This window comes from Bos grunniens, chromosome 14, assembly GCF_055505025.1.
Source record: "Bos grunniens cultivar Pamir isolate PY7600 chromosome 14, Bosgru_T2T1.0, whole genome shotgun sequence".
In the NCBI taxonomy this organism is placed as follows: domain Eukaryota; kingdom Metazoa; phylum Chordata; class Mammalia; order Artiodactyla; family Bovidae; genus Bos; species Bos grunniens.
The window spans coordinates 69,742,335-69,769,504 of record NC_141178.1 but is presented as its reverse complement, the minus strand read 5'-3'; the positions used below and the strand labels follow the sequence as shown (position 1 = coordinate 69,769,504).

The 27,170-nt window shown below is 43.1% G+C and overlaps 1 protein-coding gene across 9 annotated transcripts in view; it reads right to left on the bottom strand.

Moving 5' to 3' along the window:
* Positions 1 to 27,170, bottom strand: part of LOC147359647 (uncharacterized) — a 442,120-nt gene that overhangs the window by 341,441 nt on the left and 73,509 nt on the right. For 8 of the 9 annotated variants that reach the window (XR_015141079.1, XR_015141078.1, XR_015141080.1 and 5 more), the window contains exon 2: positions 4,337 to 4,474. The gene's annotated coding sequence lies outside the window, so the exon portion shown is untranslated. Of the gene's footprint in view, positions 1 to 4,336; positions 4,475 to 25,316; positions 25,417 to 27,170 lie in introns of those variants that run through there. The other variant, XR_015141120.1, reaches the window with a different exon arrangement.

Genomic DNA, 27,170 nt, shown 5'->3' with positions numbered 1-27,170 from the left:
ATGAAAATCTGCCCTTATGTGTCCAGAATCTTATCTTTCTCAGGTTCAACAAGTTTCCTTCATTCATGTCCTTGCTGTTCATGTCATCCAGTTCGGCAACCCTTCACCATCCTGCCGATTCTCCTTTGAATATAACTGAGGGTGCCCGGTCTCTCTCTCTGCCTATAACTTGACAGAACTCTTCGTGAACAAAGAGCAGCCTTTACAACTGAATAGGGATATGCTTCCACACCGCTCTGAATTTCCCCCATGGGAGTCTTATTATTGATTATAATGGCTACCTATTTGCTTGTGCATCTCACCAACAGAAGGGGAACTTCCCAAAAGCAAAGACTTGATCCCATCACAATTATAACCCAGAGTCTCACATATCACTGGTTCACATACAGTTGAACAGTCTCAGAGTCAGTGTTGGTTGAATATTTATAGATGATAAACCTGAGGTATAAAAAGGTTAAGCAATTTGCCCAAGTTGACAAAGCTAGAAAATAGAGACAGGATATGTCCCAAAGCAAGCAGTCTATCAAAAATGAAAAGACTACCCACAGAATGGGAGAAAACATTTGCAAACAAAGCACTCAACAAAAGATTAATCTTTAAAATTTACAAACTGCTCATGTAGCTCAATATCAAAAAACCAACAACGCAATCAAAAAAATAAGTGGAAGATTTAAATAGACATTTCTCCAAAGAAGTCATATAGATGGACAAAAAGCACATGAAAAGATGCTCAGCATCACTAATTATTAGAGAAATGCAAATCAAAACAACAATGAGATATCACCTCACAACGGTCAGAACGGCCATCATCAAAGAGTCTACAAATGGTTAATGCTGGAGAGGCAATGTGGAGAAAAGGGAACCTCTTACACTGTTGCTGAGAATGTAAATCGGTACAACCATTATGGAGAACAGGATGGAGGTTCCTTAAACTAAAAATAGACATACCATATGATCCTGCAATTCCACTACTGGGCATATACCTGGGGAAAACCATAACTTGAAAAGATACATGAACCTTAGTGTTCATTGCAACACTATTTACAATAGCCGGGACATGGAAGCAGCCTAAATGTCTATTGAGAGAGAAAAGGATAAAGATGATGTGGTACATGTATACAATGGAGTATGACTCAGCCATAAAAAGAACAAAATAATGGTATTTGCAACAACATGGATGGACCTAGGGGTCATCATACTGAATGAAGTAAGTCAGAGAAAAACAAAGAGTACATGATAGTGCTTATGTATGGAATCTAAAAAAAATGTACAGTTCAGTTCAGTAGCTCAGTCATGTCCGACTCTTTGTGATCCCGTGAAATGCAGCACAGCAGGCCTCCCTGTCCATCACCAACTCCCGGAGTCCACCCAAACCTATGTCCACTGAATCGGTGATGCCATCCAACCATCTCATCCTCTGTCATCCCCTTCTCCTCCTGCCCTCAATCTTTACCAGCATCAGGGTCTTTTCAAATGAGTCAGCTCTTCGCATCAGGTGTCCAAAGTATTGGAGTTGCAGCTTCAAAATCAGTCCTAACAATGAACACCCAGGACTGATCTCCATTAGGATGGACTGGTTGGATCTCCTTGCAGTCCAAGGGACTCTTGTCAAGAGTCTCCTCCAACATCTCAGTTCAAAAGCATCAGTTCTTCGGCCCTCAGCTTTCTTTATAGTCCAACTCTCACATCCATACATGACCACTGGAAAAACCATAGCCTTAACTAGACGGACCTTTGTGGATAAAGTAATGTCTCTGCTTTTCAATATGCTGTCTAGGTTGGTCATAACTTTCTTTCCAAAGAGTAAGCATCTTTTAATTTCATGGCTGCAATCACCATCTGCAGTGATTTTGGAGACCAGAAAAATAAAGTCAGCCACTGTTTCCCCCCAAAATGTACAAATGACCTTATTTATAAAACAGAAATAGAGTCACAGATGTAGAAAACAAGTTTATGGTTACCAGTAAGGAAAAAGGGAGATTGGGATTGACACATACTACTATCTATAAAATAGATAACTAATGAGGACATACTGTATAGCACAAGGAACTCTATTCAATATTCTGCAATAGTCTATATGGGAAAAAACTTTTTAAAAAGTGTATGTATATGCATACATACTTTGGCCACCTGATGCGAAGAGCCAACTCATTGGAAAAGACCCTAACGCTGGGAAAGATTGAGGGCAAGAGGCAAAGGAAACAACAGAGAATGAGGCAGCTGGATGGCATCACTGGCTCAATGGACATGACTTTGGGTAAACTCTGAGAAACAGCTAAGGACAGGGACGCATGGCAAGCTGCTTGGGGGTCTCAAAGAGTTGGACATGACTGAGTGACTGGACAACATATGAGTGTATGTATATACATATGTGAGGAGGGCATGGCCACCCACTCCAGTATTCTTGGCTGGAGAATCCCCATGAACAGAGGACGTTGACGGGCTACTGTCCATGGGCTCGCAAAGAGTTGGACACAACTGAGAGACTAAGCACGTATACACATGTATATGTATACCCGATTCACTTTGCTGTAGAGCAGAAACTAATACATTGTAAATCAACTGTACTCCAATAAACATTTAAGACTAAACAAATAAATGACCCATCTGTCCACCTGACTCTGCTACAGTATATCCCACTGAAATTTTATCTGACTCTCTTGCCTGTCTTCCCCACTAGAGCCTGAACTTCCTCGGGCCAGCAGCTCTGTTGTGTTCATTACTGCATCTCACATATCTAGCATAATATCTAGTAAAATGGTTGGTCAATTGTTAGACAGGTTAAAGTTTGAGAAAGTTGGTTTGGACTTTGCTCTTGTTGAAGTCATCGAGCTGAGGCCATAACTGATAGCATTAAAGGAAAGATTAGATTTTTTGTGTATTGATGACTATTACAGCAGACATGACACATTCAGTATATCATTCAGGTGGGACAGAATTACACCCCACTCTGTAGGCATGTAAACACAAACACAACAGGCTACTACCGGGATCTACCAGTCTACAAGATTAAAGGTGCAGGCTGTATTCTCTTAGGAGCTGGTTTGCTCCAAGGTCATCAGTTCAAATAGGACAGATGAGCCTGTTCAAACTAAGCTCCCAGATAGGATATAAATATATGTCAAAGGACACATGTTTAATGGATGTGAACAGAGAGAGTCCACAGAGTAGTAATGTCAGTTTTATTTTTAGAGGAGAGAACTATAGATTTTTGGTTGATCCCATCACTCTATATTAAACAGCAAAGTCAATGTGGCCAAGTGGGGAAAAAAAACAAATCTTAGAGGCAGAGGGCCAAACTGCAATATCTGGGTCATACTTCCACTGCCACGCGAGCTTATGAATGTCTTTTCAACCCTTAGCTATACTGGTTTCCTTGTTTGTAAAGTCCTTCCTGTCTCCATTGGTTACTAGGAGAGTTCAGTGGGGTAATAGGCACAGCATCGACATATGGAACAAACCTACCTTACAGGATGCAAGCAGAATGTAATTTTATTCTTGTTTTCTACCACTTTGTTAGCTTATAGGGCTGGTTGTTCTATCTCTGCATGAAAACTTGATTGATCTCATGACACTCCTGTTTACTTCAAGCCAAAAATACACTGTCAGTTCAGTCACTCAGCTTCTAGTTTGTCTAATAAGCGGAGCTTTGAGCTTCATTCACAAGCAAAACTTCCCTCTATTTCCATACCCAGGACCTGGTATTGGGAGGTCCCCAAGACCCTCTCTGGTTCAATGATTTCCTAGAATCTGTCACAGGATTTGCATATAGTTGTGCTGTACCCAGAAGGATACAAAGCAAAATCAGCAAAGGGAAAGGCACACAGAGCAAAAATCTGGGGTAAATTAGACACAAGCTTCCACAGTCCTCTCCTGGTGGAGGCACACAGCATGAAATTAATCCTCCCAACAATGAGCTGTGATGACATATGTGAAAGGTTGCCAACTGAGGAAGTTCATTAGAGACACACTATTCAGGATTTTGCCTCATGGGTACCCTTGCCTAACATGTAGCAAAATTCAGGGGTCCCAGGAGGAAAGCAGGAGTTCAGCATAAAGTGTACTGTTTGCACAAACAGACTAGGCCCAGCGAGCTACTCCAAGGAGATGGAGGTACGGGAACCCTCCTGAAATCCAAGTTCCCAGACACCAGCCAAAGACCGGCCTTATAAGCAGCTTCTATGGTCACTCTAAATGCTAGCTGCCCTGAGTGTAGAAAGAAATGTGTCCCCCTCTTTCTTTCTTCTTAACTCCTTCCCAACTATTAGCTGACCTTGAGTACAGAGCAACTGGGGAGAGGGAGGGGAGGGAGGGGAACAGGACAATTTTTACTTACCTGGCACCATTTTACCCTTGCCTCACACATCTGGGACTGGCTGGTGTTCAATGGTTGTCACTGTGTCTTAGTATTCCTTTGGGGGAGTCTCTCCTCTTTAGAGGGCTTCCCAGGTGGCGCTAGGGGTAATGAATCCATCTGTCAATGCAGGAGGCACAGGTTCAATCCCTGGGTCGGGAAGATTTCCTGGACAGAAAATGGCAACCCACTCCAGCATTCTTGCCAGGAGAATACCATGGACAGAAGAGCCTGGTGGGCTACAGTACATGGGGTCGAAATGAGTTGGCCATGACTGACTGAGCACCCTTAGGGATCTTCTGATTTCTCCCCTGGGAACACTTAGCTGGACTTCCTGTGATGCACTGCCACATTTTCCTTGGCCAGAAGTGGCCCCGCAGCCCCTAATTCTTCCATAGATCAACCACATGAACTCTGTCGCCACATGGGCCTCCATCGTTCTCTACAGTGACCTCCTGGGCAGGATTTGAGAGAGGTGCACTTGGTCTCTCTCTGGCCCATGGAAAATTTTTACCCCTAATAAACTCTGTGAGTGTAAATGGATCAATGCAGTCACCCCTCCTTGGCTTCAGTTTCCTGAACAGCTAGCTACCTGACTCTCCCTTTTAGGTTCCAGCCTAGAGTCAAGTGGGCTTCCCTGGTAGCTTAGGAGTAAAGAATCTGCCTGTCAGTGCAGGAGGCTCAAGAGACACAGGTTCAGTCCCTTGGTCAGGAAGATCCCCTGGAGAAGGGCATGGAAACCCACTCCAGTATTCTTGCCTGGAGAATTCCACGGACAGAGGAGTCTGACAGGCTACAGTCAATACAGTCGCTAAGACAGTCAGACATGACTGAGTGACTAACACACACACATACAACAAACAGAGTCAGGTCCTGTTGTCACACACACTGGTCCTGTTGTTACATCAGCTGCAGGAGCTAAACATCAAGCTTTCTGAGTCATCCTCTTTTCGTTTGTCACGAAAAGCAGAACACCCTTTTCCCTCACCTTGGTGACTGGGGAGAGTGGGGCTGGCAGGGGATAGGAGGGGTGATCCATGACACACCAACAACTATCTCAGAAAATTACTTCCATATACACTCCAGAGATTCCTCTCCACTCACGTTGATATCCAAAATCCAGATACAAAACCAGGTTTTAAGGGGTCTGAAGTATATGTAATTCAAGTGGAGATGTGCCTTTACCAAAAAAAAATATATATATATATATACACACACACACACACACACACACACACACATACAACTATGAATACAAAACTAAGTAGAAGAACTGTACAAAGAAGATCTTCATGACCCAGATAATCACGATGGTGTGATCACTGACCTAGAGCCAGACATCCTGGAATGTGAAGTAAAGTGGGCCTTAGAAAGCATCACTACGAACAAAGCTAGTGGAGGTGATGGAATTCTAGTTGAGCTATTTCAAATCCTGAAAGATGATGCTGTGAAAGTGCTGCACTCAATATGCCAGCAAATGTGGAAAACTCAGCAGTGGCCACAGGACTGGAAAAGGTCAGTTTTCATTCCAATCCCAAAGAAAGGCAATGCCAAAGAATACTCAAACTACCGCACAATTGCACTCATCTCACATGCTAGTAAAGTAATGCTCAAAATTCTCCAAGCCAGGCTTCAGCAATACGTGAACCGTGAACTTCCTGATGTTCAAGCTGGTTTTAGAAAAGGCAGAGGAACCAGAGATCAAATTGCCAACATCCGCTGGATCATGGAAAAAGCGAGAGAGTTCCAGAAAAACATTTATTTCTGCTTTATTGACTATGCCAAAGCCTTTGACTGTGTGGATCACAATAAACTGTGGAAAATTCTTCAACAGATGGGACTACAAGACCACCTGATCTGCCTCTTGAGAAATTTGTATGCAGGTCAGGAAGCAACAGTTAAAACTGGACATGGAACAACAGACTGGTTCCAAATAGGAAAAGGAGTACGTCAAAGCTGTCTATTGTCACCCTGCATATTTAACTTATATGCAGAGTACATCATGAGAAACGCTGGACTGGAAGAAACACAAGCTGGAATCAAGATTGCTGGGAGAAATATCAATAAGCTCAGATATGCAGATAACACCACCCTTATGGCAGAAAGTGAAGAGGAACTCAAAAGCGTCTTGATGAAAGTGAAAGAGGAGAGTGAAAAAGTTGGCTTAAAGCTCAACATTCAGAAAACAAAGATCATGGCATCTGGTCCCATCACTTCATGGGAAATAGATGGGGAAACAGTGGAAACAGTGTCAGACTTTATTTTGGGGGGCTCCAAAATCACTGCAGATGGTGACTGCAGCCGTGAAATTAAAAGACGCTTACTCCTTGGAAGGAAAGTTATGACCAACCTAGATAGCATATTCAGAAGCAGAGACATTACTTTGCCAACAAAGGTTCATCTAATCAAGGCTATGGTTTTTCTTGTGGTCATGTATGGATGTGAGAGTTGGACTGTGAAGAAGGCTGAGCACCGAAGAATTGATGCTTTTGAACTGTGGTGTTGGAGAAGACTCTTGAGAGTCCCTTGGACTGCAAGGAGATCCAACCAGTCCATTCTGAAGGAGATCAGCCCTGGGATTTCTTTGGAAGGAATGATGCTAAAGCTGAAACTCCAGTACTTTGGCCACCTCATGTGAAGAGTTGACTCATTGGCAAAGACTCTGATGCTGGGAGGGATTGGGGGCAGGAGAAGAAGGGGATGACAGAGAATGAGATGGCTGGATGGCATCACTGACTCGATGCACATGAGTCTGAGTGAACTCCGGGAGTTGGTGATGGACAGGGAGGCCTGGCATGCTGCGATTCATTGGGTCACAAAGAGTCGGACACGACTGAGCGACTGAACTGAAACTGAACTGAACCGAGACAATAAATCACAACAAAATATTTAAAAAGCTGACAAATACTACAAACATAAAACTCAGAAAATAATATTGTTTTTAACTACTTGATCCTTCTGTGTAAGACTTTTTTCTGTTTTTAGCCATAGACTCTTTTATCTCCTCTACATAAGACAACTTTATACTATTTTCAACAGTGTGAAAAAGAAATATAATTCAGTCTCACCTCTGGAATTTATTTTTATTATTTATAGGTTAGATCATTTACCTTCAAATTCATAATAAACCACATATATTTTTAGGGACTTGCTGTCATCATTGGAAAATCTCCATCAAGTTGTTTGCATACGTGATTTGTAAGACTTGGAAGAAATTTCTAAACGGCCTCGAACGCCATCATTTCCAACCTCTCTTTCTGCTCCGTCCTGTGTGCCTCCATACTGGCATCCTGGTCTTGCACTCTTGTGTCACGAGAGTGGGTGAGTTGACACTAAGAGGAGTCCAGGTATTTGTGGAAGCCATGCCCGTATTGACACTGTTAGCAATACTGTAAACCTGGACACGAGTATGACCCTGGGCCACGTGGTTATGCTCTAATGCAAGGTAGATACAGCACAAGGCCAGTGCTTGCAATGGCTGGGCTTCAGTTTTTCCTTCCAGGGGACTTTGTCCCAATTATAGGAGTGGGTAGGGAAGGGGGTTTCTACTGACACCCAGTGGATGAAGACCAGGAATGCTGCAGACATCCTTGAGTGTTCAGGACAACACCCCTAGCAAAGAATTATCCAGCCCCAAATGTCAAGGGTGCCAAGACTGAGAAGGCTTGAAGTTGGATCTTGCTAGCTGGAATTCCAAAATATGCCCCTAGCTGCTATACCACCACTGCCCACTCGGGGGAATGTGAAAAAGTGAAAACCCAGAGCGGATATGGACCATGGTCCTAAAGCATTGCAGCTAGAATATTTTAAATACTCTTGCAAATTCTACAGAAACAGAAAATCATATAACCTCTTTGCCTAGGCTCTCCCATGGCCTTGGAAACGGCCCTGCGACTGAGGAATCCTGAAGCTTCTGCTTTACCAGCTTCAGGATGAATCTTGTCTTCCCTGCCTGCCAACACAGAGGTGGATGGCAGAGTCCTGAGTTTAGCATCCTGTTTATATATTGAAAAGGAACAAACACCTTTGGAATGTCTCTTTTCAGTCTAGTACATTCTCTTAATTTTGTGAAGTTTAAGACAGAGGGAGGCCACAAACCAGCCACTGGCAGGCTGGGACCAGGCTTGCAGACAAGATGTGTTGGTTTTCACAGGATTCCCACATTCAATTTGAATGAACTGCTAGCCCTTTAAAAAAGTACACTTTACATAGAACCCCAGATTTCAGGCTTTGATTGAAAAATCCAGTAGCACTGTGTTCCACGTGGCAACAAAGGAGTTATTTGTTTGCTTGTTTGTTTGTTGTTTTTGTTTTTTCAGCTTAGAGGTTGCTTTTACAGTTTGCTGAAGACCACACCCAGCCAGGAGTTCTTCCTCCTGGCCTAGTCCTCTCCGTAGTATCTAAATCTACACACTTGCCCTGTGGCATCAGTTGACTACAAAGGCTGCGCAAGTATTCAATGGACATTGGTGTTTACACTTTAACTTCTCTTCCAGCCTCTTCTGAATTCTGGACAAACACTCCCCAATTTATCATGGGTCATTTTTCTTTTCTTGGAGAAGTACAAGGCCCATACTTTAATAGAAGCCACATAGCTTCGGCAATTTGTCACACACTAGACTTTCGATGAAAATGCAAAGTGTGAAGGGAAAAAAACAAAACAAATAAAACATGTGTCCTCTCTATTGAATGGGGTAGTATTGACCAAAAGGTGGCAGGCCCCAAGGGGATGATTTGTAGTCAACTGCACCAGAAAAAAACACTTCTTGAAGATGCCAGGATACAGACACCAAATTGATTTCAAAGCCCAAAAGGCCAATGAAATCATGTGGAAATTAATGAGCAAAATAAAAGGCAAGGAATAATAATAGCAATGTAATCATTGCAATGTGTCTAAAATTAAAATTAGGATTTTTTTTTTTTCTCATTTGATATGGGAAGGTGATACCCACTGACATTTAGCAAAAAGTGTGAGTGGGCTCTTTTCAAAGTCAGGTCTTCTGGCCCCATCCTCAAATTATTAGTGATTCCCTGCCAGGCATCAGGTAGTGTTACACATCAGACATCAAAAGAGGCAGAACTGTTTGAGCATCCTTTGCCCTTGAATCCTGAACTCTGTCTGGTTAGCCTTGTTCCTAAACATAGAATTCATTATTTTAGTTGGAAGACATATAATTCCACTTTCTTATTTTTCAACAAAAGAACTGAGACCCAGGATTACTTGGAGACTTCCTGTGATGGCTAATGTTATGTGTCAATTTGACTGAGCTATGGTACCCAGATACATAGCCCAACATTATTCTGGATGTTTCTCTGAGGTGCTTTTGGGTGAAATTAACATTCAATCTGTAGACTCTGAGAAAGCAAACTGACCTCCATAATGTAGGTGGGCCTCATCCAATCAGCTGAAAGTCTGATCAAGCAACAGGCTGACCTCTCCCAAGCAAGAAGGAAGGCCGCAGCAGACAACCCTGGACTTGATTTGTATCAGCTCATCCTTGTCTCCAGCCTGGGGCCTATTTTGGACTACTTTGGGCAGATTTTGGACTTCCCATCCTTCATAATTACATGAGCCATTTCCTTATAAGAAATCAAACTGTGATGTTGAAGAAGACTCTTGGGAGTATCTTAGACTGCAAGGAGATCAAACCCGTCAACCCTAAAGGAAATCAACCCTAAATATTAATTGGAAGGACTGATGCTGAAGCTGAAGCCCCAGTACTTTGGCCAACTGATGCAAAGAGCCATCTCATTGGAAAAGACCCTGATGCTAGGAAAGATTGAAGGTAGGAGGAAGAGGAGGCAACAGAGGATGAGATGGTGGATGGCATCACTGACATGGGTTTGAGCAATCTCAGGGATATGGTGAAGGACAGGGAAGCCTGGCATGCTGCAGCCCATGGAGTCTCAAAGAGTCGGACATGACTTAGCAACTGAAGAAGAACAACAGCATGTGCACATACTATTGGTTCTGTTTCTCTGGAGAACTCTAACTACTGCACCATCTAAGGAGAAGGTTTTAGACTAGGATGTGAGTCCTGAGCCTTTGTATCTAGTGTCCTTTCAACAAATAACGACCTGACTGCAAATGCCACCAAGTGTATTAGTTAAGTAGGCAAACATCACTTGTGTGCATTGCACAGCTCCAGGAGCTTGAACATTTCCAGATCTCACACCCCGAGGAGAAGAGGGAGATAATCAGACTTAGACCATAGCCAAAAGGCAGGAGCAAATACCTGCTCCAGGAAGTCAGGGTGCTGAGGCAGGGGGTGCTCTCCTGAAATGATGGAAGATGCCAAGATGATACAAACAGATGGCTCAAACCACAGGAAAGAGCACTGAGGTGTAAGCTGATAAGAAACAAACCGAGATGAGAGTCACGTCCTCGGGAGACAGAGAGGGGCATTAAGGTACAGAGCCAAGAGTTCAAACCAGACCACTCAAAGCAGGTACAAATACAGACTCTAAAGGGAGATTCAGTGATTCATCCAGCAAATGTTTACTATGCATCTGCCACGTGTCAGGCACTCTTCCAAATACCACAGTGAGGATGAGATGGTAAGCAGAGGCAGTGTGGTCTCTGCCCCCAAGGAATCTGGAGCTTGCCTTTAGCCATCACCTGGAATAGTGATTCTCAATCAGTAAAGCAGATGGCATCCCTTGCTATGAACCTGTTTTATGTTGTTAAGGAAACAAGGAAGAGACACTTGCATATTTTTTTAAAAGCACATTCCAAATGATCTTGTACATTCTTACTGGACAGCTGCTGACAAAATCCATTATTCTCATAACATAAACTACAGAAAGTAAAGCATGGGGTAGTCTTCATGCAGAAAAGGCAGTCTGAGGAATATTTGCCAAGAATACTAACGAGCATTTGCAGCTTGCTTTTGTAAACAGGCAGGGTTGGGGAGAAGAAGCTTGTTGACTTGCATCAAGGGGCCAGAATTAACAGATCCGGCTCCTCAGATCACTTGCATGTACTCCACCTCCCAAGTCCCTACTTCCCACGCCACGTACACAGACGCACAACATATACATGCACGCACATGCTACATGGACAGGTTCTTCTACTCGTCTTTATTCAGCAAGACTCGACTGAGTGGTAGACTCGGCGCTTGGTATTAAGACTGTGACCCCTGCCCATACGGAGCGTACCACCCACTGAAAGAGAAGAGCAATACGCAAACACTTGCGCTGACAGCGTACACTGAAAACTGAGTACACCGCCAGGAAGGAAAGGTACGCAGGACTGTGAGCACACAGGGAGGCAGGCCAGCCTGCCCTGCGTGTCAGGAGGAAGGTGCCATTAAACAACTGGACATTTTTAGGTAAGAGACACGTTCCTCTTTTCAGAACCATGGAAACATCTTATTATTCGTTTCCATCCTGTATTTTATCTGTGTATCAGACAAGAATGTAGCAAGGAGAGGGTGGAGGCCATTACACTCGGTGTCAGAGTGATTGATAGAAGTGCCATAATCTTCTGAAAATGTTACCTGAATATCACACACTCTATGAGTGTGCCTCTTCCACAGTCCTTTAAGATTTTCATAAATCATACTTGTAAGAACGCTTCTAACACTACACAGGTTATTTGCAGCCTTTTGATTTTCACCAGGTGATGTGCCGTCATGACTAATGCAGTCAAATAGCTCAGCTTCTAGAAGTCATTGGCCCCAGGAGTCTGAAAAACCAGAAACCAAAAACATATATTCTGGGCTTTGTCCATGACCCCAAAGCCAAATTCTCGACATTTACTTATGTTTCTTCACGAGATTTCCTTAGGGAACCCATATGTTTGTTACCTTTTAGCCTCCTTCCTTTTAGATAAGTAAGAAGACAATTAGGTTGATCCTGTATCTCAGAAGCATTTATTTATCAATGAGTGTCTGACGACCTACTATGAACGAGACCCTCAAGTTGTTACCAGTCTCTCAGGGAGGCAGAGATGCAAATAAATAAAAACAATAAGCCAGGGAAAGTGTGAAAACAGAAGCAGAGACTGAATGCCTGAGAGAGGAGAGTGTGAGGGATTGTTCCATGGGGAAGATGCTATTTTAGCTGCAAAAAAAGATGGAGAGGAATTTGCCAGGCAGGAAAGGGAGAGAAGGGTGGGAAGGAGGAAGAGAGCCTCAAGCAGAGGAAACTGCTTTGTTCAAAGGCACAGAGGTGATGAACAGCTTAGCTTGTTCATAAGCAGGGAGCTGTCCAGCAGGTCCTGCAATCACAAGGCATTGGGGTTGGACGGGGTGGGCAGGCACGTTGAGCTATGAGAACGGTGATGGGGGCCTTGTAGCTTTGAATGTGCCATAAAGAAGTCTGGGCTTTTCCTGAAGGCAAAAGGAATCTCAGAAGAATTTTAAGCAGAAATGATGCTGCAGTAGGATTTGAGTTTCAGCAGTATCACCCTGGTAACGATATGAAGGATAAACTAGGATGGAGAGATCCAAAGTAACTTGATACACCAAGAGGCCAGAGCAACATGGATCTGGGCTGAGAAAGGCTGTTTCATCTGGTTTTATCGCTTCCAGAGCCTTTTCCTCTACTTCGGCCCCTGCTCCATAAATGTGCTTTTAGCCTGTAATTTTTGTGTTTATTTCAAACTTCTCTCCCAAGATCCAGCACTGGGTATATCAAAATGGGTAAGGGATGAGAGGAAGGCATGCTTGAAAAAGCAAATATTTCAGATTCCTTTTTGTGCTTCCTCCATAGCTCCAGCCTGGAGAACACTGTGCCTGACCATTGGCAATCCTTGGTTTAGATTCTGAACCTTTGTTAGTCTCTAAATACTTTCATTTAATACCATGAAAACTTGTACTTGAAGATATATGGCATCTAATTCTCATACTTCATCTTACAGACGAAACAGAGGCCCAGGTAAGAGAAGTGACTTGGCCCAGGTTAGGGTTAGGGTTAGGGTCTAAACCATTATAGCCACAGCATAACGGCTTATCATGATCAATAGTGAGCGTTTCAAAAAGCAATGTATTACCAATATTAGGGTCTAAAGTGTATTCTTGAGTTGGTGAAAAATGAATTAAGATGCTGGGGAAAGAGATCAGGCATAGCCAGTCCTAAGGAGCCAGTGGTATAGTTAGCATCTATATAATCAGAATACTTGGTGACCAGTGACAGAAACCCAGCTTTAGGTAGGTTTACATTTAACACAAAGGGCAACTGATTGCAAACTTCATTTAAATGCATGAAGGGCTGAGCTTCAGCAGGTCTCAGAAATAACTAGAAGCCAAGCCACCATCCATTTCTCATTTCTGCTTCTCTCTCCTGGAATAGAATCATGCTTAGTCTCTCATACTGGCTTTATCTTTTGGGCAGAGGTAAAATATAGATGAAATACGGTGGCTGGGTACTCTCAGAACCCACCTCTTATAACCTGACCCAAAAAGAATGACTGCTTTCCCTCTCTTGGGAAGTCAAAATACTCTCAGAGGAAAATTTAGATTGACCTAGCTTCCCTGGTGGCTCAGCAGTTAGGAATCCACCTGCAATGCAGGAAACGCAGGAGATGTGGGTTCAATCCCTGGGTTGGGAAGATCCCCTGGAGGAGGGCACAGACACCCACTCCAGTATTCTGGGCTGGAGAATTCCATGGACCGAGGAGCCTGGTGGGCTACAGTCCATGGGGTGGAAGAGTCAGACACGGCTGAAGCCACTGAGCACACACAGCCCAGCTGACCGTACACTCCCCAGCCCCGTTAGCCAACTTAGGTGCTGTCAGCACAGGCCACCACTATAACCACACAGCTGTGGAGAGGTCCAAGAAAAACGATCCAGGAGGTCGCTGCTTCTGCCGTAAATGGTTTCACCAATGTGGTAAATACAGGTAACCGTGAAAATTGATTCTCTTGCCAGTATTTAAGTTTTATCATTGTAAGGATGGCAATGTTTTCCTTGTATGAATATCATCTATCATATGCTTCTCTTCACTGTTTGTATTGATTTCTAATCAATATAGGCAAAGACTTTTCCCTAAATGAAATTTTAAACTGCAAGAAAATGGTAACTTTGAGGTACCTTGTTTTTATTCCCCCTCAGGTCCTAGCAGTCATTCACTGCATGTGGCAAGCACCTGAGCTCTGCTAATCCCGGTGTTAGGCATGATGATCCTGAGAGGGATGCGATAAGAAGAGCTTACTGAAGACAGGAGAGGACACACTGCTAGGGGTGAAATCTGACGAGTGGGAACCAATCCACTGCCCATCGGTCAGATTCCTTCTCTGGAGAATATGCAAGAAAATGACCGGGGACTCTTTTTGACTAAATGGCTAAAATGACTGGGTGCATATGGGTTTCTCAGGTAATAAAGGCGGACAGGCAGAAATGTCAGAGAGCTGGCACATGCAAAGAGAAAGCACAGGGAAGCATATGTCACGTGCGCTTGGAAAGACAACTGAAATTTGCTGAAATTTCATCTCATTGTTGTAATTGTAAGGAAAACAAACCTACTTAATCTATCCAAACCAAAAGAAAAAGAAGGAAGGGAAAGAGGGGAAGAGAAGGAAAAGAAAGACGCGAAAGAGAGGGGAGATCAGGGGAAGGGAGAGTAGGGGAGGAAAAAGAGAGTCTCAAAGTGTAGCGTCTGACTCCCAGGCCTCCAGGGGGCTCCACACACATGGGAGTGTGGCCATGTTCACTCTCTAGTACACAAGGGGCAGTCTCCACTCCTCTTTTATGTCATCTCTGCCTTTTTACATGTGTCTTCTCTGTTCTGGTTTTGTTCAAAATATTGTTCCATTTACTCACCAGTTGCACATGGTTTAAAATGGCCCTCTACACTAAACCCTCAACCTCTTATGCCATACAGCCTTTCTCTTCTCAAAACTCTCTAGGGAAAACAAACAGTCTGTTTTGGTCTGCAAACTTTAAAAAGAAATCCAATTTGTTGCTGCTCACCCCATGGTTTGTTTCCCTTAAACTGAGATGTATGCTTTGTCTGTTTAGTGGAGGCCCTGAAAGAGGACTGTCCTGGCATCCTTACAGCAGAAGGGATGGTAACCTGATGGATGAGTTAAAACAACACGCTTGGTGAATGGTGAGAAGTATGGGGCAGCTTGGGCACTGAGAGTTTCATTCACCATGTTGAAGGACTAAGGAATCAAACAACCACCGAGCAACATCAGTATCAGCGTCTAAAAGACAGCAATGGGACCAGTCCTCCATCCAAGTAGCAGTGTCACTATAGACAGTCAAGGACAACATGAAAGAATAAAAGAAGATGCCAAGATCCAAGCAAGGGTGATGCCAAAGCTGGAGGAGTGAGTACCACTCAGTTCAGCCAGGTGATCAATGACAATGTGACTGCTGGGTATTTACCCTGAATGATGTCTGCCTCATCGGAGGTCACACTGAATGGTAGAGAGAACATAAGTCGTTCAATGCTTCAGAACCTTTTCCAGATTCGAGGTAGAAATCCATTACCATAGCCTAAGTGCCATCACTGATCACTCCAATACTTTGTGACACTCTTCCAAATGACCGTGGTCATGCTCAAATTTCATCTCATGATACAAGACAGTGCCCTCCCCTTCCGTGTTGTGAGCTGATAGTCTATAGGGAAACAGCCAAGAGGGTAAATCTTCTTTTTAAATGTAAAGAGGCAGAAATAGGGATATTGTGTAAGAAAAATACAGTGATCTTTAGAATATGTTCTCTTGGGAACCAGAAAGCTTTAGGCATCAGCTTGCCTGGAAGCTGCAAAACTCACTCTCTTCTCTCACATTTCCTAGCATTCAAAGCTGGCAGACAGAGGAAGAGAAGACAGTCAGAATGTGAGCATCCTTAACTCTGGAACCTAGAGAATGTTTCTCTGACCTTTGCTGGGAGTTGGATTTAAAGTAAGGCTTTGCTTTATTAATTTGTAGTACTAGTGTTAGTCACTCAGTTGTGTCCGACTCTGCGATCCCATGGATCCCTCCCAGAAGCCCTGCCAAGCTTCTCTGTCCATGGAATTCTCCAGGCAAGAATACTGGAGTAGGTTGCCATGTCCTTCTCCAGGGGAACTTCTTGACCCAGGGATCGAACCCGGGTCTCCTGCATTGCAGGTAGATTCTTTACCGTCTGAACCACTTACTAATTTGAGGCCTGGATATTTGTTTATTTTTAAGGCAGAAGTGAAAACAGAACTGGAAAAGAGAAACAAAACAAAACAAAACAAAACAAAACATGTAAGTCTCTATTCAGTCCTTTTTCTGATGCATGAGCTAGACAGCAGCTCTGTTAGATTGGAGGCTGTTAGCAAGCACATTAACTTTTAACAAGTTTAAATGCAGTCAATATCTTTCTATTCCAGAATAAGAACCATCTCTTTCTAGCTCATTGTTTTAATTCAGGGTTCATTTTTTAGTTATTTAGTTATTTTGTAATCTTAGATTACAGAAAATGGACTTGTGTCCTTTCATCTAAGGGTGAGAAGAAGTAACAAGAGATCCAACATCATTAAAATCATCATCATTGTCACTGTTACCATTATCTTTGCTTCTGAGCTCCCTCTGTACACTGGGCCCTCATACAAGCTTCCCATATGCATTGCCTCACAAGAGGCAGCATAACTACTCTAAAGGGTAACATTATATGTGTGTGTATGTTAGTCACTCAGTCATGTCTGACTGTTTGCAACCCCATGGACTTGTTGCCCACCAGGCTCCTCTTTCCATGGAACTCTCCAGGTACAAATACTGGAGCGGGTTGCCATTCCCTTCTCCAGGGGATCTTCCCAACCCAGGAATCAAACCCATGTCTTCTGCACTGCCGGCAGATTCTTTACCATCTGAGCCACAATGGAAGCCCTTGTGGGTAACATTATAACTGTCTCTATTTTGCAAACAAATAAATTGAGGCTCTCACTAACAGAAGAGTGTAAACTACCTAAAATCACTGAGATGTTTAGTAGGGGAGTTTGGACTGAAATTCAGGTCTTTCTGATTTCAAATTGTGGATTCCCAACCAGGATGTGTACTTGGGTCTGAATCCTGGGACTGTAACTTCTGAATAGAAAATCAACTCTTAGAGAAAGCCTTGGGCTAAGAGATCTAAGATCTATGTTGCAGTCCAGCTAATCAATAAATAATCATTTGGACTTGACAAGGTTCCTTACCACCTGGGCTTCAGTTTCCCCATTTGTATCATGAGGGGGTTGAACAGGTTGATTTCAGTCCTGATATTCTGGGATGTGGTCATTCTAGGGACTACCCATAAATACTAGATTTCTTGCAAGAAAAAAGTAAGTGGTCTCAGTTTTCTCATCAGTAAATTAAAAGATTAAAATATTAATATTAGGTCTCTGCTGCTGCTGCTGCTAAGTCGCTTCAGTCGTGTCCGACTCTGTGTGACCCCACAGACGGCAGCCCACCAGGCTCCCCCGTCCCTGGGATTCTCCAGGCAAGAACACTGGAGTGGGTTGCCATTTCCTTCTCCAATGCATGGAAGTGAAAAGTGAAAGTGAAGTCGCTCAGCTGTGTCCGACTCTTAGCGACCCCATGGACTGTAGCCCACCAGGCTCCTCCATCCATGAGATTTTCCAGGCAAGAGTACTGGAGTAGGGTGCATTCCATGTCTGACTCTTTGCAACCCTATGGAATGTAACCCGTCAAGCTCCTCTGTCCATGGGATTCTCCAGGCAAGAATATTGGAGTGGGTTGCATGCCCTCCTCCAGGGGATATTCCTGATCCAGGGATTGAACCCATGTCATCTCTTATGCCTCCTGCACTGGCCTGCAGGTTCTTTGTTACAGGAGATGAAAATTCTGTCTGATTTCATTAAAATGCACCACTTAGGTTAATGATCAAAGCTGTGTTTAAACTTATCTCAGGTCTAGCAAGAACTGCTACCCCCACACCCCACAACCACATGCAGGCACAGTCGCCCCACCCCAAGGCTCTGCAGACTCTAAAAGCCTGGAGACGCAAAAGGATAAGCAATGCTTTTGTAATCACATTCTTCACTTTATGAAAAGATCTACTAAAGGGACCCTTTAAATAGCAATCTCTTTTAGAACACTTAAACGTAATTCAATTTACTCCTTGAGAAACACATTTACTATACCAAGCGAAGCCCACCTCGACCTCCATCCAAAGTTGTGAGTAGCTCCTGGTCTAATGGAAGCACAGACACTTTGTGCTTATAAGGGAAAGGATGTGCATCCACTGATTGAAAGGATGCTCGTTGCCAGCCTAGTGACTGAGCACTGAATGTTGGGCTAGGTTCTTGGAAAATAAATGTGAGTCAGATTTGTGTGGCAACTTTCCACACAGAATTTTCAAGTCCAGTGTGTTGGCAGATAATCTTTAAAGTACCAGCTTAAAACAGAATAAGTGCTATCATAGGAGAAGCACAGGTTTCATGGACACGTCAAACATAAGCATGTCATGAGAGATTTCCTAGAAAAACTGAACCTTGCACTAAGACCTGAGGCAGCAAAAAGCAATGACTTCCCTGGTGGCGCAGTGGATAAGAATCGGCCTGCCAGTGCAGGGGACACAGGTTCGATCCCTGGTTTGGGAAGACTCCACATGCCACAGAGCAACTAAGCCCCTGTACCCCAAGTACTGAGCCCCTGCTCGAGAGCCCGGGAGCCGCGACTACTGAGCCCATGTGCTGCAACTACTGAAGCCCTCACACCTAACGCTTGTGCTTTGCAACAAGCTAAGCCACCATGATGAGAAGCCTGTGCACCGCAACGAAGAATAGCCCCCACTCACCACAACTGGAGAAAGCCTGCACGAAGCAACGAAGACCCAGTGCGGCCAAAATTAACTAATTAACAAACTGTATACCCTGCATCTGAGGTCAGGGGCGGTGGCCAGGAGGACCAACCCCACGTTCAAGGAGCCGTGGCTGCGCGGGCACAGGAGGGCCTAGAGGAGCTATCCCACACTGAAGGTCAGGAAGGGCAGTGGTGAGGAGATACCCCTCGTCCAAGGTAAGGAGCAATGGCTGCGCTTTGCTGGAACAGCCGTGAAGAGACACCCCACGCCTAAGGTAAGAGAAACCCAAGTAAGACCGTAGGTGTTGCAAGAGGGCATCAGAGGAAAGACACACTGAAAACATACTCACAGAAAACTGGTCAATCTAATCACACTAGGACCTCAGCCTTGTCTAACTCAGTGAAACTAAGCCATGCCCGTGGGGCAACCCAAGACAGGCGGGTCATGGTGGAGAGGTCTGACAGAATGTGGTCCACTGGAGAAGGGAATGGCAAACCACTTCAGTATTCTTGCCTTGAGAATCCCATGAACAGTATGAAAAGGCAAAATGATAGGATACTGAAAGAGAAACTCCCCAGGTCAGTAGGTGCCCAGTATGCTACTGGAGATCAGTGGAGAAATAACTCCAGAAAGAATGAAGGGATGGAGCCAAAGCAAAAACAATACCCAGCTGTGGATGTGACTGGTGATAGAAGCAAGGTCCGATGCTGTAAAGAGCAAGATTGCATAGGAACCTGGAATGTCAGGTCCATGAATCAAGGCAAATTGGAAGTGGTCAAACAAGAGATGGCAAGAGGGAATGTCGACATTCTAGGAATCAGCAAACTGAAATGGACTAGAATGGGTGAATTTAACTCAGATGACCATTATATCTACTACTGCGGGCAGGAATCCCTGAGAAGAAATGGAGTGGCCATTATGGTCAACAAAAGAGTCCGAAATGCAGTACTTGGATGCAATCTCAAAAACGACAGAATGATCTCTGTTCGTTTCCAAGGCAAACCATTCAATATCACAGTAATCCAAGTCTATGCCCCAACCAGTAATGCTGAAGAAGCTGAAGTTGAACAGTTCTATGAAGACCTACAAGACCTTTTAGAACTAACACCCAAAAAAGATGTTCTTTTCATTATAGGGGACTGGAATGCAAAAGTAGGAAGTCAAGAAACACCTGGAGTAACAGGCAAATTTGGCTTTGGAATATGGAATGAAGCAGGGCAAAGACTAATAGAGTTTTGCCAAGAAAATGCACTGGTCATAACAAACACCCTCTTCCAACAACACAAGAGAAGACTCTACACATGGACATCACCAATCAGATTGATTATATTCTTTGCAGCCAAAGATGGAGAAGCTCTATACAGTCAGCAAAAACATGAACTCCTTGTTGCCAAATTCAGACTTAAATTGAAGAAAGTAGGGGAAACCACTAGACCATTCAGGTATGACATAAATCAAATCCCTTATGATTATACAGTGGAAGTGAGAAATAGATTTAAGGGCCTAGATCTGATAGATAGAGTGCCTGATGAACTATGGAATGAGGTTTGTGACATTGTACAGGAGACAGAGATCAAGACCATTCCCATAGAAAAGAAAAGCAAAAAAGCGAAATGGCTGTCTGGGGAGGCCTTACAAATAGCTGTGAAAAGAAGAGAAGTGAAAAGCAAAGGAGAAAAGGAAAGATATAAACATCTGAATGCAGAGTTCCAAAGAACAGCAAAAAGAGATAAGAAAGCCTTCTTCAGTGATCAATGCAAAGAAATAGAGGAAAACAACAGAATGGGAAAGACTAGGGATCTCTTCAAGAAAATCAGAGATACCAAAGGAACATTTCATGCAAAGATGAGCTAGATAAAGGACAGAAATGGTATGGACCTAACAGAAGCAGAAGATATTAAGAAGAGATGGCAAGAATACACAGAAGAACTGTACAAAAAAGATCTTCACGACCCAGATAATCATGATGGTGTGATCACTGACCTAGAGCCAGACATCCTGGAATGTGAAGTCAAGTGGGCCTTAGAAAGCCTCACTACGAACAAAGCTAGTGGAGGTGATGGAATTCCAGTTGAGCTATTCCAAATCCTGAAAGACGAGGCTGTGAAAGTGCTGCACTCAATATGCCAGCAAGTTTGGAAAACTCAGCAGTGGCCACAGGACTGGATAAGGTCAGTTTTCATTCCAATCCCAAAGAAAGGCAATGCCAAAGAATGCTCAAACTACCGCACAATTGCACTCATCTCACACGCTAGTAAAGTAATGCTCAAAATTCTCCAAGCCAGGCTTCAGCAATATGTGAACCATGAACTTCCTGATGTTCAAGCTGGTTTTAGAAAAGGCAGAGGAACCAGAGATCAAATTGCCAACATCCGCTGGATCATGGAGCAAGCAAGAGAGTTCCAGAAAAGCATCTATTTCTGCTTTATTGACTATGCCAAAGCCTTTGACTGTGTGGATCACAATAAACTGTGGAAAATTCTTAAAGAGATGGGAATACCAGACCACCTGATCTGCCTCTTGAGAAATCTGTATGCAGGTCAGGAAGCAACAGTTAGAACTGGACATGGAACAACAGACTGGTTCCAAATAGGAAAAGGAGTTCGTCAAGGCTGTATATTGTCACCCTGCTTATTTAACTTATATGTAGAGTACATCATGAGAAGTACTGGACTGGAAGAAACACAAACTGGAATCAAGATTGCCGGGAGAAATATCAATAAACTCAGATATGCAGATGACACCACCCTTATGGCAGAAAGTGAAGAGGAACTCAAAAGCCTCTTGATGAAAGTGAAAGAGGAGAGTGAAAAAGTTGGGTTAAAGCTCAACATTCAGAAAACGAAGATCATGGCATCTGGTCCCACCACTTCATGGGAAATAGATGGGGAAACAGTGGAAACAGTGTCAGACTTTATTTTTCTGGGCTCCAAAATCACTACAGATGGTGACTGCAGCCATGAAATTAAAAGACACTTATTCCTTGGAAGGAAAATTATGACAAACCTAGATAGCATATTCAAAAGCAGAGACATTACTTTGCCAACAAAGGTCCGTCTAGTCAAGGCTATGGTTTTTCCTGTGGTCATGTATGGATGTGAGAGTTGGACTGTGAAGAAGGCTGAGCGCCAAAGAATTGATGCTTTTGAACTGTGGTGTTGGAGAAGACTCTTGAGAGTCCCTTGGACTGCAAGGAGATCCAACCAGTCTATTCTGAAGGAGATCAGCCCTGGGATTTCTTTGGAAGGAATGATGCTAAAGCTGAAACTCCAGTACTTTGGCCACCTCATGCAAAGAGTTGACTCATTGGAAAAGACTCTGATGCTGGGAGGGATTGGGGGCAGGAGAAGAAGGGGACAACAGAGGATGAGATGGCTGGATGGCATCACTGACTCGATGGACGTGAGTCTGAGTGAACTCCGGGAGTTGATGATGGACAGGGAGGCCTGGCGTGCTGCGATTCATGGGGTCGCAAAGAGTCAGACATGACTGAGCGACTGATCTGATTCGATCTGATACCTAAACTTCCACAATGTTATCTGTCAGTTATGTCAACATTATATGTTAAGACCTAAATATGAAGAAATAAAATTTACATATACAAAAATGTGTAACAATTGTAAATGTATGTATGCAAAAATTTATAAGTATGACCTAGCCTCTGATACTGCACACCATCATTTCTTTTCATGCCATGGAATGAACAGGACACAAAATGCATAAACTACAAAAGATTTTACAGTTGCCTACTCCAGTACTCTTGTCTGGAAAATCCCATGGATGGAGGAGCCTGCTAGGCTGCAGTCCATGGGGTCGCGAAGAGTCGGACACGACTGAGCGACTTCACTTTCACTTTCATGCATTGGAGAATGAAATGGCAACCCACTCCAGTGTTCTTGCCTGGAGAATCCCAGGGACAGGGGAGCCTGGTGGGCTGCCGTCTATGGGGTTGCACAGAGTCAGACACGACTGAAGTGACTTAGCAGTATATCATAAAATCCTTAATTTCCACATATAGAATATATCACAGTTTTAATAAAGCAAGTCTCAGACAAGATGTGCATTTATTTAAGAAAACATTAGTATATAAAATATGTAAATAACTCTCATCAATCAATCCAAAAAATGTATGTGACCAAAGGCAAAAAATGGGCAATATATATAAATAAATGTCATAGATAAAGAAATGTAACTAGCTAAGAAACACAAAATGAATGATTAAATAAGAACTATAACTTAGATTCAAAGGAAGTAAGGAAGGAAGAGGGGGGAAAAAGAAGCCTTGTAATATAAAAGTCTTGTAAGGATGAGGAAAAATAGGACTTAACATGTACATCAGATGGAAGCATGAATTAGCGCAGCCATATTGGGAACTATTTTGATAATAACTAGAAAGTTAAAGATGAATGTGTTCCCTGGGGAAATCTTACATGTGGAATTAAGGATTCATCTACAAGAATGATAACACAGTGGTATTAATAAGAGTGAAAAACTGAAAATCATCTAAATGCCTTCATAGGAGAACAAATAAATAATTATGGCATAGTCATAGAATGAACAGTGGACACCAGTTAGAGTGAATGTTCTAGTACTACATATGTCAACATAGACATTAATAAATTTGAATAAACTTAACAATGCTGCACTCACAGAAAGAAAGCTGTAGAAAGATATGATTACCTCTGGGGAGGTAAGAAGGAGAATGGGATTAATGAAAGCCTTGACTTATATACCAGGAATATTTCATACAATTTCTTCAAAGAGAAGGAAGACATATTCAACTTCTGTGTTGAGTGCCACGTTGATACAAGTAAAATGAACACTCAAAAGTATCCATAGGATTCAGCAACATGGATGTCATTGGTATTCTAATGAGCAAGTATACATTACTTTGCTGACAAAGGTCCTTATAATCAATCAAAGCTATAGTTTTTTCCAGTAGTCATGTATGGATGTGAGACTTGGACCATAAAGAAGGCTGAGCATCGAAGACTTGATGCCTTTGAATTGTGGTGCTGGAGAAGACTCTTGAAAGTCCCTCAGACTGCAAAGAGATCAAACCAGCTGATCCTAAAGGAAATCAACCCTGAATATTCATTGGAAAGACTGATGCTGAAGCTGGTGCTCTAATTTTTTCCCACTTGATGTGAAGAGCCAACTCATTGGAAAAGACCCTGATGCTGGGAAAGATTGAAGGCAAAAGGAGAAGAGGGCAGCAGAGGATGAGATGGTTGAATGGCATCACCGATTCAATGGACATGAACTTGGGTGAACTCTGGGGCATGATGAGGGACAGCGAGGGCTAGCGACAGTCCAGGGGTCACAAAGAGTTGGACACAACTTATTGACTGAACAACAACAACAATACATGAGTATTGGATATTGGTAATCTATTGCTGTATACCAAATTACGTCAGGATTGTATAGCTTAAAATTGTTGACTAAAGCCATCCCAAAGAAAAAGAAATGCAAGAAGGTAAAGTGGTTGTCTGAGAAGGTCTTACAAATAGCTGAGAAAAGCAGAGAAATGTAAGGCAAAAGAGAAAGGGAAAGATATACCCAACTGAATGCAGAGTTGCAGAGAATAGTTTAAAATAACAAACACTTACTATCTCAACACTTTCTGAGTGTCAGAAATCCAGGAATGACTTAACTGAGTGGTCTGCCTTAGAATTGTTTATGAGACTGTAGTCAAAAATTATCAGTTCAGGCACCATCATCTGAAAGCTCGAATGGAACTGGAAGAATTGCTTCCAATGTGGCCCCCTCGCATCAGTGGAAAATTAGTCTGATGGTTGGTAGGAGCCCACAGTTTCTGTTTTGGCTTCTCTGTAGCCTGCTTGAGTTTCCTCATGACGTAGTCACTGCTTTCTCCTTGAGGGAGAGACTCGAAAGACAGCAAGCAATAAGCCACAGTGTCTTCTGGTACCTGGTCTCTGATACTGCACACCATCACTTCAGCTTTATTCTGTTTAATAGAAGCAAGTGGCAAAGTACAGCCCATATGCAAGGGTAAGGGTATTAGGCATCACCTCTTGAAATGAGGCGGGTCAAAGAATTTTAACCATTTAAAAGCATCAGAATGTGTTACAAGCTCTTTGCTCTATAAGGCATAGAAATATAACATTTCTGCTGTCCAGAATACAATCCTCTAAAGCAATTAAGTCACACGCAAGGCAGTTCACATCCAAAACAGATCAGAGATAGTTTCAGTGAATGCAGATGGAAACAGTCTTACCCAAGTGGTCAGAAGGCTTTGTGGAGGGAACGGGGGCAGATGAGGATCCTGGCATACAAGTAGGATGATTAAGATGTTTCAGGCAGGAAACAGCATCAGTGAAGGCCTGTGATCATAGAAAGTATGCATTTGAAGCATATTTGATATGCCTTTATTACAGAAGACACCAGAAGAACAGTTGTTTACGGAGATTTTCCCCAGATAGATTGAAATTCATATACTATCTGCAGAGCCTCTGTGTTCCCTGTGGGACAAGACTGTGTATTTTCATTTCTGTGTCCTCAGGAGCTAATGCTATGCCTGGCACAGAATAAGTTGTCCAAAATAGTTTATTGAGTAAAATATATGCTGAAAAATAGAATGAACATGTAAGTAAATGAATGATCAAGAGAATAAATGAACCCCCTACTATTGAACTTGTAACCCAGAGTACTTATCTGGGTGGAAGGAAACAAGATGGAAACATGTGACATGCAGGGCATTGTGATTTTTCATCTATGCAAAGACCAAAGCATAGCTATTAATAGAATAAATGCCAGCCTCTACTACCTCAGGGGCTGAAGCCAGTGCATTCAGTCTTCCAAACTTCCCAACACAGAGGGTCCAAAAGCCAACCAACTTTTAACCTTCTGTCTCTGGATAAACAGACAAGCAGACCTATGAGCTGCCACTCTTCCCCTGCACCCCTGCTCATCTTTAATGTTCATCTTCTAGTCATCTTCCCAAGTTTCCCTGGCTCTCAACAAATACTCCATGAAAGGCTGTATCTCATCCAACTCTGACTATGCAGCTGACAATCCAACCATGAGCAAAGTCATATGAACACGTGTGTATCTCACCCATTCAATACTTGTAGAGGTGTTGCTATTAAAGACTATTTCCTATTTCCTTATAAAATATTTAAAAGGCTCACGCTGAGCTTCCTGACCCGCTTCACTGTCTTCTTCAATGTTCCACATTCCAGAAGAGCCCCGGGAAATCCTGTTTAACTGATTAATCTTCACTCAAAGTATAATTAAAAATAAGACAGCCCCCACCGGAGCAGCTCTCAATTGATCAGGAATTCACACACACGTGCGTGCGCAGGCGCACACACACACACACACACACACACACACTGATCTCCCAATGTTAGGTGGACCTTCAGAAAAATATCAAAACCCTTCTCCTTCATTTCACAAAAAGTAACTGAACATCAGATGAATCTGGGTTGACAGGCAGTTCTGAAATGGCAGGTGGTAATGAGCTTGCTAATTATTATGTACCATCCCTTGCTAGTCATCTCATCTGGCTACCTGGAGGATATCTTCTATCTCACCTTCGGAGTCCCCAGTGTCTCATCTCCAGATAAAGACTGCCAGGCTGGTAACCTGAAAAACTCTCCCCATGACCTTCAGATGTCTAAGCTAATAAAGAAAGTGAATGTGAAATATTAATTTCCCTCACTGAATATAAACTTTTGACTGTGTTAAAGCCCTTACCAGCCTTTTCCACATGGTCCCTGCTTTCTCTATTCTATTGTTATTGTTATTGATGGTATTCAGCCAGAATTTAGATTGCCCTCTGAAAGCACTGTTACTCCCCCCAGAAAGTCATTTATGTGCATCTATGGCCTTAAAGATGATTAAAAGATGATTTCTATTCCCCTTTAGTCATTTGTCATTTTGCTTAGGGGCATACAAGTCTAGGGTAGGTTTCCAGGGAGATTTAATCAAGTGACTGGAGTGGAATTTTATAAGAGATCTCTCCAAAGGTAAGGAGGTGGAAAAAGATGAGACTGAGTTCTAGTGACTGGAGTTCCCACAGTTCCCTGGGTATGTGATCCTAATCAAGTGCCTTTACCTCGGCACTTTG